The sequence below is a fragment of the Salvelinus alpinus genome, chromosome 31, assembly GCF_045679555.1.
Source record: "Salvelinus alpinus chromosome 31, SLU_Salpinus.1, whole genome shotgun sequence".
Taxonomy (NCBI): Eukaryota; Metazoa; Chordata; class Actinopteri; order Salmoniformes; family Salmonidae; genus Salvelinus; species Salvelinus alpinus.
Window position 1 is genome coordinate 30331825 of NC_092116.1, and position 9661 is coordinate 30341485.

Below are 9661 nucleotides of genomic sequence, written 5' to 3' on the forward strand. Positions count from 1 at the left end.
GAGGACAGACAGGAACAACATGGTGAGGTATTAGCACCCCCTGTGGTTCTCTATGATATTACAGCTACAGAGGACAGACAGGAACAACATGGTGAGGTATTAGCACCCCCTGTGGTTCTCTATGATATTACAGCTCCAGAGGACAGACAGGAACAACATGGTGAGGTATTAGCACCCCCGGTGGTTCTCTATGATATTACAGCTCCAGAGGACAGACAGGAACAACATGGTGAGGTATTAGCACCCCCTGTGGTTCTCTATGATATTACAGCTCCAGAGGACAGACAGGAACAACATGGTGAGGTATTAGCACCCCCGGTGGTTCTCTATGATATTACAGCTCCAGAGGACAGACAGGAACAACATGGTGAGGTATTAGCACCCCCTGTGGTTCTCTATGATATTACAGCTACAGAGGACAGACAGGAACAACATGGTGAGGTATTAGCACCCCCTGTGGTTCTCTATGATATTACAGCTCCAGAGGACAGACAGGAACAACATGGTGAGGTATTAGCACCCCCTGTGGTTCTCTATGATATTACAGCTACAGAGGACAGACAGGAACAACATGGTGAGGTATTAGCACCCCCTGTGGTTCTCTATGATATTACAGCTACAGAAGACAGACAGGAACAACATGGTGAGGTATTAGCACCCCCGGTGGTTCTCTATGATATTACAGCTCCAGAGGACAGACAGGAACAACATGGTGAGGTATTAGCACCCCCTGTGGTTCTCTATGATATTACAGCTACAGAGGACAGACAGGAACAACATGGTGAGGTATTAGCACCCCCTGTGGTTCTCTATGATATTACAGCTCCAGAGGACAGACAGGAACAACATGGTGAGGTATTAGCACCCCCGGTGGTTCTCTATGATATTACAGCTCCAGAGGACAGACAGGAACAACATGGTGAGGTATTAGCACCCCCTGTGGTTCTCTATGATATTACAGCTCCAGAGGACAGACAGGAACAACATGGTGAGGTATTAGCACCCCCGGTGGTTCTCTATGATATTACAGCTCCAGAGGACAGACAGGAACAACATGGTGAGGTATTAGCACCCCCTGTGGTTCTCTATGATATTACAGCTACAGAGGACAGACAGGAACAACATGGTGAGGTATTAGCACCCCCTGTGGTTCTCTATGATATTACAGCTCCAGAGGACAGACAGGAACAACATGGTGAGGTATTAGCACCCCCTGTGGTTCTCTATGATATTACAGCTACAGAGGACAGACAGGAACAACATGGTGAGGTATTAGCACCCCCTGTGGTTCTCTATGATATTACAGCTACAGAAGACAGACAGGAACAACATGGTGAGGTATTAGCATCCCTGTGGTTCTCTATGATATTACAGCTACAGAGGACAGACAGGAACAACATGGTGAGGTATTAGCACCCCCTGTGGTTCTCTATGATATTACAGCTCCAAAGGACAGACAGGAACAACATGGTGAGGTTTTAGCACCCCCGGTGGTTCTCTATGATATTACAGCTCCAGAGGACAGACAGGAACAACATGGTGAGGTTTTAGCGCCCCCTGTGGTTCTCTATGATATTACAGCTACTTCCCGAATGCATGTCATCACATGATGACATCAATATTTTAAGTATGATCCTTCGATGTTAATGCCTGAAGTTAAGGTTAGTGTTTACATGCTGACTACACCAGGATGTGGATTCATCCACACCAGACGCGATCAGGACATGCAATTTGAAATATCAAAAATAACTCTGAACCAACTATATTAATTTGGGAACAGTCTCTCTGTCTATCTCTCTCTCGCTCTCTGTCTCGTCTGTCTTTCTCTCTGTCTCTCTGTCAATTCAATTTAAGGGCTTTATTGACATGGGAAACATATGTTTACATTACCAAAGCAAGTGAAATAGATAAACAAAAGTGAAATAAACAATACAAAATTAACAGTAAACATTACACAAACGTTACAAAAGAATAAAGACATTTCAAATGTCATATATATATACAGTGTTGTACTGATGTGCAGATAGCTAAAGTATAAAAGGGAAAATAAACAAATATGGGTTGTATTTACAATGGTGTTTGTTCTTCACTGGTTGACCTTTTCTTGTGGCAACATGTCACAAATCTTGCTGCTGTGATGGCACACTGTGGTATTTCACCCAGTAGATATGGGAGTTTATCAAAATCGGGTTTGTTTTTGAATTCTTTGGGGGATCTGTGTAATCTGAGGGAAATATGTGTCTCTAATATGGTCATACATTGGGCAGGAGGTTAGGAAGTGCAGCTCAGTTTCCACCTCGTTTTGTGGGCAGTGTGCACATAGCCTGTCTTCTCTTGAGAGCCAGGTCTGCCTACGGCGGCCTTTCTCAATAGCAAGGCTATGCTCACTGAGTCTGTACATAGTCAAAGCTTTCCTTAACTTTGGGTCAGTCACAGTGGTCAGGTATTCTGCCACTGTGTACTCTCAGTTTAGGGCCAAATAGCATTCTAGTTTGCTCTGTTTTTTTGTAAATTCTTTCCAATGTGTCAAGTAATTATTTTTTTGTTTTCTCATGATTTGGTTGGGTCTAATTGTGTTCCTGCTAAATGGATATATAATTTCAGAGCTGGCTGTTCTGTTGACACAAGCTACCACAACAAGGTTATTCTTCACAAGGTATACAGGATCTGACGGAGAGCAGAATTGAACACCAGCCAGGATAAACTGTTGGGTCTGTTTGTGTTTGTGAACAGAGCCCCAGGACCAGCTTGCTTAGGGGACTCTTCTCCAGGTGCATCTCTCTGTAGGTGATGACTTTGTTATGGAAGGTTTGTGAATTGCTTCCTTTTAGGTGGTTGTAGAATTCAACGTCTCTTTTCTGGATTTTGATAATTAGCAGGTGTCGGCCTAATTCTGCTCTGCATGCATTATTTGTTGTTTTACATTGTACATGGAGGATATTCTGCATGAAGACTCTCAATTTGGTGTTTGTACCAAAGCGTCTCAATCCAGTTTTTCATTTTTAATCCATTTTCAAACATTTCTAAAAACATGTTTTCACTTTGTCATTATGGGGTATTGTGATGTCATTATGGGGTATTGTGATGTCATTATTGATGAGGAAAAATATTAATCTGAACCCATTTTAAAATAAGGCTGTAATGTAAAAACAAATGTGGAAAAAGTCAAGCCACTGTATATGTTGAAGAGGGTGGGGCTTAAGCTGCATCCCTGACTCACCCCCCGGCCCCTTGGAAAGAAATGTGTGTTTTTTGCCAATTTTAACCGCACAAATGTTGTTTGTGTACATGGATTTCATACTGTCCTATATTTTTCCCCCAACACCAACCTTATGCCAAATTGAGTCAAAGGCTTTTTTTTTTTTTTTTTTAAATCAACAACAAGACTGCCTTTGTTTTGGTTTGTTTTTTTGTCAGTTAGGGTACGCATGGTGAATACGTGGTCTGTGGACAGTAATTAGGTAAAAAGCCTATTTGACATTTGCTCAGTACATTGTTATCACTGAGGAAATTAACTAGTCTGCTGTTAATGATAGTAGTGCTGTTAATTTCCGTAGCGTATTTCTGACGTGCTGTTCCTTCTTTTTCCGTAGTGTATTTCTGTATTGTTTTAGTGATTCACCATAGTGAAGGCGTAGGCTCAGGTTTTCTGGGTCTCTATGTTTTTGGTTGGACAGGTTTCTCAGATTTTTGCATTCTTCACCAAACCACTTGTCATTGTTGTTCATTTTCTTAGGTTTTCTGTTTGACATTTTTATATTTGATAGGGAAGCTGAGAGGTCAAATATACTGTTTAGGTTTTCTACTGCCAAGTTTACAACTTCACTATTACAGTGAAAGATTCTGTTCAGGAAATTGTCTAAAAGGGATTGAATTTGTTGTTGCCTAATAGTTTTTTGGTAGATTTCCACACTACTTTCCTTCCATCTATAGCATTTCTAAATATTATTCAGTTCCTTTGGCTTTGATGCCTCATGATTGAGCAAAGCTCTGTTCAGGTAGACTGATTTTGCTGTGATCTGATAGGGGTGTCAGTGGACTGACTGTGAATGCTCTGAGAGGCTCTGGGTTGAGGTCAGTGAAAAGGTAGTCTACAGTACCAAGAGATGAGCTATAGGTGAACCTACTATAGGAGTCTCCTCGAAGCCTACCATTGACTGTGTACATACCCAGCGTCCGACAGAGCTGTAGGAGTTGTGACCCGTTTTTGTTGGTTATGTTGTCGTAGTTGTGTCTTGGGGGCATATGGGGGAGGGAATCTGTCACCTACAGGCAGGTGTTTGACCCCTGTGTGCTGAGGGTGTCAGGTTCTTGTCCAGTTCTGGCATTTAGGTCGCCACAGACTAGTACATGTCCCTGGAAATGGTTGATTTCCCCCTCCAGGATGGAGAAGCTGTCTTCATTAAAGTATGAGGATTCTAGTGGGGGATATAGGTAGCACACAGGAGGACATTTATCTCTGTTGAGATCATTTCCTTATTAATTTCTAGCCAGATGTAAAATGTTCCTGTTTTAATTAATTTAATAGTGGGTTAGGTCTGCTCTATACCAAATTAGCATGCCCCCTGAGTCTCTTCCCTGTTTCACACCTGGTAGTTTGGTGGATGGTACTACCAGCTCTCTGTAACCTAGAGGGCAACCAGTGGGTCCGTCTCCTTTATACCATGTTTCTTGTAGGATGACAATGTCTGTATTTCCAATTTCTTTGATGTAGTCTGGGTTCCTGCTCTTTAGGCCAAAGACAGATGACCTCAGACCTTGTATATTCCAGGATGAGAAAGTAAAAGCTTTGTGTTCCATAGTGTCTAGTGTTGTTTTTGTGTGGTTTAGTCCCGGACCATCACAGTAGGTGTGAGCAGAGCATATTGACCATCTGATACATACCTCTTAGGTCGCAGGATGGGGCTTGGGGGGGTGTAATAGCGGGGGTTGAGCCTGTTGCTCTGCTCACAGCCTGGACATATGTCCTGCTGTCATGTTGAGGTCCTTGCCTTTGGGGCGGGGGGCATGGGGTGGGCAGAAGGGGCATAGGTCTGACATGGGGTGGGCTATATAGGGCGTGGGTTGCTTGGGGTGGTCTCAGCTGGTTGGGGTGTGGCTGGTGATGCTGTGGTCTGGGTGTAGGTCCTCTTGGCGTGGGTTCTCTCAGTGCAGGTCCTTCAGGTCTGGGAGGTTGTCTTGTTGGTCTGTGCGGGGTGTCCGTTGCTCTGTTGGTCTGTGCGGGGTGTCCGTTGCTCTGTTGGTCTGTGCGGGGTGTCCGTTGCTCTGTTGGTCTGTGCGGGGTGTCCGTTGCTCTGTTGGTCTGTGCGGGGTGTCCGTTGCTCTGTTGCTCCTGTGTGTGGTGCTAGGGCTACGGTTGAGGGTGACGTCCTTCAGGGTCCTGGCAAAAGTTTAGATTGCTGCCTTGGAGTCGTGGGCCAGATATACATTAGGTTTTGAGGCACAGTCCCGGGAAATGTTTGCATTCACCCATTGTATGGTGGCAGGGTGAAAGTATTTTCGTGGTAGCAGGGTGGAGATAACCACTTGTGCGTTGGGGAAAGTGGAAGAAGCTTTTTCAATCACTCCCTTGAGTGCTGTGGCCACCCTTGCCTGCTGGGCCCTCAGGTCGTTTGTGCCCGTGTGAATTATGATGCGGCTGGGGGACCCTAGTCTGTCCTCTCCCCCTCTCTCTCTGATGTTGCTATACCATTCTGGTCTATTTGGACATGATCTCTATTGAAGTCAATGTGTCAGTCAGTGTGACTTCTTCGATGGGTGGTCGAGGAGAGGGTCAATTTGTTAGTAGGACAGAAGATTGTCCACCCCTCCTCGATCGCCTCTTTCCGCTGAGGAAGCACGAGAGTATCCTACCTGAGTACTTTACAGAATAATTCATTTTTGCCCCGTTTGAAATCAGCTGTTGTATTGTCAAAGGAGAAAAACAGGCACCTGTTTAAAAACAATATGCTACTTATCATTTTATATAGAAAATGTCTAGCACCACTGGCTAAATATCTTTTAATACTTTTTTGTGCTGTGACTGGCGCCCTCTAGCTGTGAAATGAAGCAACAGCAGAGGGCCTAATTTGCTGTAAGCCTAATAACCAGGATCTTGATTGGACCTGTTCGTTTACTTATATCGTGTCTCCTGGATATTTAAATGGATTGTAGAGGAGCTTACTGCGCTCTCTTTCTCTCTGTCTCTCTCTCTAATCTGGTGGGATTAACGTGCGGTCGAGTATCGGGCATGTTCAAGGGAGAGAAGAAAGACACTGGTGACGGAAGAGACAGATCATTGAAGGAGAGAGAGAGAGAGACGGTGTTGAGTCGAACGTCCAGAAAACAGGAGAATAAAACGAGCTGAGGATCTACCTGAACAAGGTGCTCCATATTGAAAAGGCACCTGTCATTTTTGGTAAGCTTTAATGTCGTCAAAGTCTTGTTAACTGCTATGACAACGGAACAAATGAATGAATACAAAAGGGCTAGTGTGAATCCTGCTATTGACTAAATTCATTTTATTTTAGATGTCTTTGTTGTTTTTGTACATTTGATTTATGTGTCAAAGCCACACAAAAAAAGGGAGAGAGAGAGGGGGATGAAGGGTTACGCTAGATAAGCCAGGAGTAAGCCTCTTTCAGGCCACTTCTAGCCTCATGGATCATTCAGTCAGTTCTATCTGAAGTATTTAATATTCCGTGTTTGACTGATGCCCCCCCCCCCGACTACAGCATCTAGCTACTGCTAGGTGAACAACTACTATAGTTGGACCAATGAGGTTTCTGCATTATGAGTCATTTACATGACCCTACACCATTCTATGGCAGCCATGGCAACGCCACCATTAACAAATAATGTCATGTGACTGAACATCTAGAATTGGAACACTACTCTACATTCTAAAAGATGTCCCAGCTCTATAAAACACTCTGCTAGGGTTGTCCAGACGGTGATCTTGTTTGTACACAGGTTAGAGGGCGTGACCTGGTTGTCTGTGTCTCTGTCTGCGTCACCATACTCACACGCACGCACACACTGTCGATTAAATGCTGTGAGCCCTAGATAGGTATCATCCCTCAGCTCACATATGTGTTTGTGTTTAAAGCTCTTTAAATGTGGGACACACACTATGGGGCCGGTCAGGCTTGCACCTGGTTGTTATGCCAGGGGCTTGCTGGGGAGAGACAAGCCCCTGTAAGCTTCAGATGCCAGGCTAAGCTCTGGACGTATGGGGTCCAGTAACCAGATTCACAAAACCTTAAGAACAAAATGTCTTAACTGCCCACACACATTTAACTATAGATTTATGAAGTTAAGCTAAGTTGATATTCTTCATGAAGTTTTTGGAAATGTTCTTAACTTTTTGCTTAAGGAGAAACATAAGCAATTAAAGTAAAGAAGAAATATGATTCTTGAAAATAAAGTTGTTTGATTTCATCTTGGAAATGTTTATTTATTCCAAGATGGTTAAAGCCTCATGTTGAACTCAGGGCGTTGAGAAAATACGCTCATAAAAGCCATTTATCATGTTTAATTCACTCACAAACTTAACCTGAAAGTTTCAGTATTGATTCTTTTAAACCCAAGAACATGTTTTAGAACAGTAATCTCGGTAATAAATATGCTAACGCAATTGACATTGCTAGCTACATAGCTAGCTAGATCGGTTGCCTAGCAGCAATATTCTTACGTACATAGATAGTTAAGAAGTTTCTAAGAAGATATGAGCGTTTAAGAAAATGATATCTTAAGATGTTGAGGAATTGCACATAGTTCCTATCTTAAGAAGCTTCTTAACAAGTGTTTTGTGAATCTGTTTCCAGTGTGTGTGTGTCCAGTGTTTAGAGAGTTACACAGACGGACATGTCGAGCTACCACTGCTGTAGATGTGAAGCTTTTTTTTCTCTTTACCTTTATCCTATCTGGGGACTTTCTCTCTCTCCACCTGTGTAGTCCAACCATCACCACCATAACCATGTCAAAGGACTAGTCTCTAAATGCCTTTTTCCTCTCCTCCTCTCTCCACATCCCTCCGTCTCTCTTCAGACCATGTCTAAGGACCAGTGTGAATCCGTAGCAGTGAGCATCGAGTCCCTTTTAACCGACGCAGTTAAGATGCAGTCCCAGTGTCGGGAGCGTAGTGAGCAGCTAGCCGTGGCCGCCGCCGCACTGAGGGAGGAGTCGGCCTGCTTGAGAGAACAGGTGAGGTGTGGATTGATTTGTGGATGGATCGCTATTTATATATGTAGACAGATAAGTGATTGATTGATTGATTTAACAGTGTCAAGCCACCCAGCTGGATATGGCCTGGATGAGAAGACAGTTAGAAGAACTGCTGGATACCAAGGCTCAGATGGAGGCCAGTGATAGAATGCACCGGAAACTCAGCAAGACACTCTGAATGGAAGAGAGGAAAAGGGGGAGGAACCGGGAGAGAGGGGAAAAGGGGGAGGAACCGGGAGAGAGGAGAGAGAGAAGAGAGAGGGTAGAGAGGAAAAGGGGGAGAGGAGAGAAGAGAGAGGGGAGAGAGGAAAAGGGGGAGAGAGAGAGAGAAGAGAGAGGGGAAAAGGGGGAGGAACCGAGAGAGAGAGAAGGGAGAGGGGAAAAGGGGGAGGAACCGAGAGAGAGAGAGAGAGAGAAGGGAGAGGGGAAAAGGGGGAGGAACTGGGAGAGAGAGAAGAGAAAGGAGAGAGAGGTAGAGAGGAGAACAGCTGGAAACCAAGGCTGCGATGGAGTCCCGGTGTGAACACACCCTTGGAAATAAGTCTGGCAGACTTTAGTTAAATAAATAATTATTTTAACAACGTACACCGTCTCCTGTTCTCTAACCCTATTTATCATCACTAACCATCACGCTACACTACATGACCAAAACTATGTGGACACCAGCTCGTCAAACATCTGATTCCAAAATCATGGGCATTAATATGTAGTTGGTCCCCCCTTGCACTGATGTTGGGTGATTAGGCCTGGCTCGCAGTCGGCGTTCCAATTCATCCCAAAGGTGTTTGATGGGGTTGTGGTCAGGGCTTTGTGCAGGCCAGTCAAGTTATTTCACAACGATCGACAAACAATTTCTGTATGGACCTGGCTTTGTGCACCGGGGTATTGTCATGCTGAAACAGGAAGGGGCCTGCCCCAAACTGTTACCACAAAGTTGGAAGTACGTACTTTTCTAGAATGTCATTGTATACTTGTAGCATTAAGATTTCCCTTCACTGGAACTAAGGGGCCTGAACCATTAAAAACAGCCCAGACCATTATTCCTCCTCCAAACTTTACAGTTGACACTATGCAATGGGACATGTAGTGTTCTCCTGGCATCCGCAAAAAACCCAGATTCATCGGTTGGACTGTTAGATGGTGAAGCGTGAGTCATCACTCCAGAGAACGTGTTTCCACTACTCCAGACTCCAATAGAGGCAAGCTTTACACCACTCCAGCTGACGCTTGGCATTGAACATGGTGATCTTAGGCTTGTGTGCGGCTGCTCGGCCACGGAAACCCATTTCATGAAGCTCCCGACGAACAGTTCTCCTGCTGACATCGCTTCCAGAGGAGGTTTTGAACCGGTTAGTGAGTGTTGCAACCAGAGGAGGCTGCTGAGGGGAGGACGTCTCATAATAATGGCTGGAATGGAGTAAATGGAATGGCATTAAACACTTCGAAGACGTGGTTT

The 9661-nt window shown here is 44.4% G+C and overlaps 1 long non-coding RNA gene across 1 annotated transcript; it reads left to right on the top strand.

Annotated features, from left to right (window-relative positions):
• The first annotated feature begins 5915 nt into the window (after positions 1-5915).
• LOC139561107 (uncharacterized) lies at positions 5916-8790 on the top strand. The gene is made up of 3 exons (XR_011672060.1): positions 5916-6397; positions 8029-8184; positions 8264-8790. It is a non-coding gene; the product is annotated as an uncharacterized lncRNA (long non-coding RNA).
• The last annotated feature ends 871 nt before the right edge of the window (positions 8791-9661 follow it).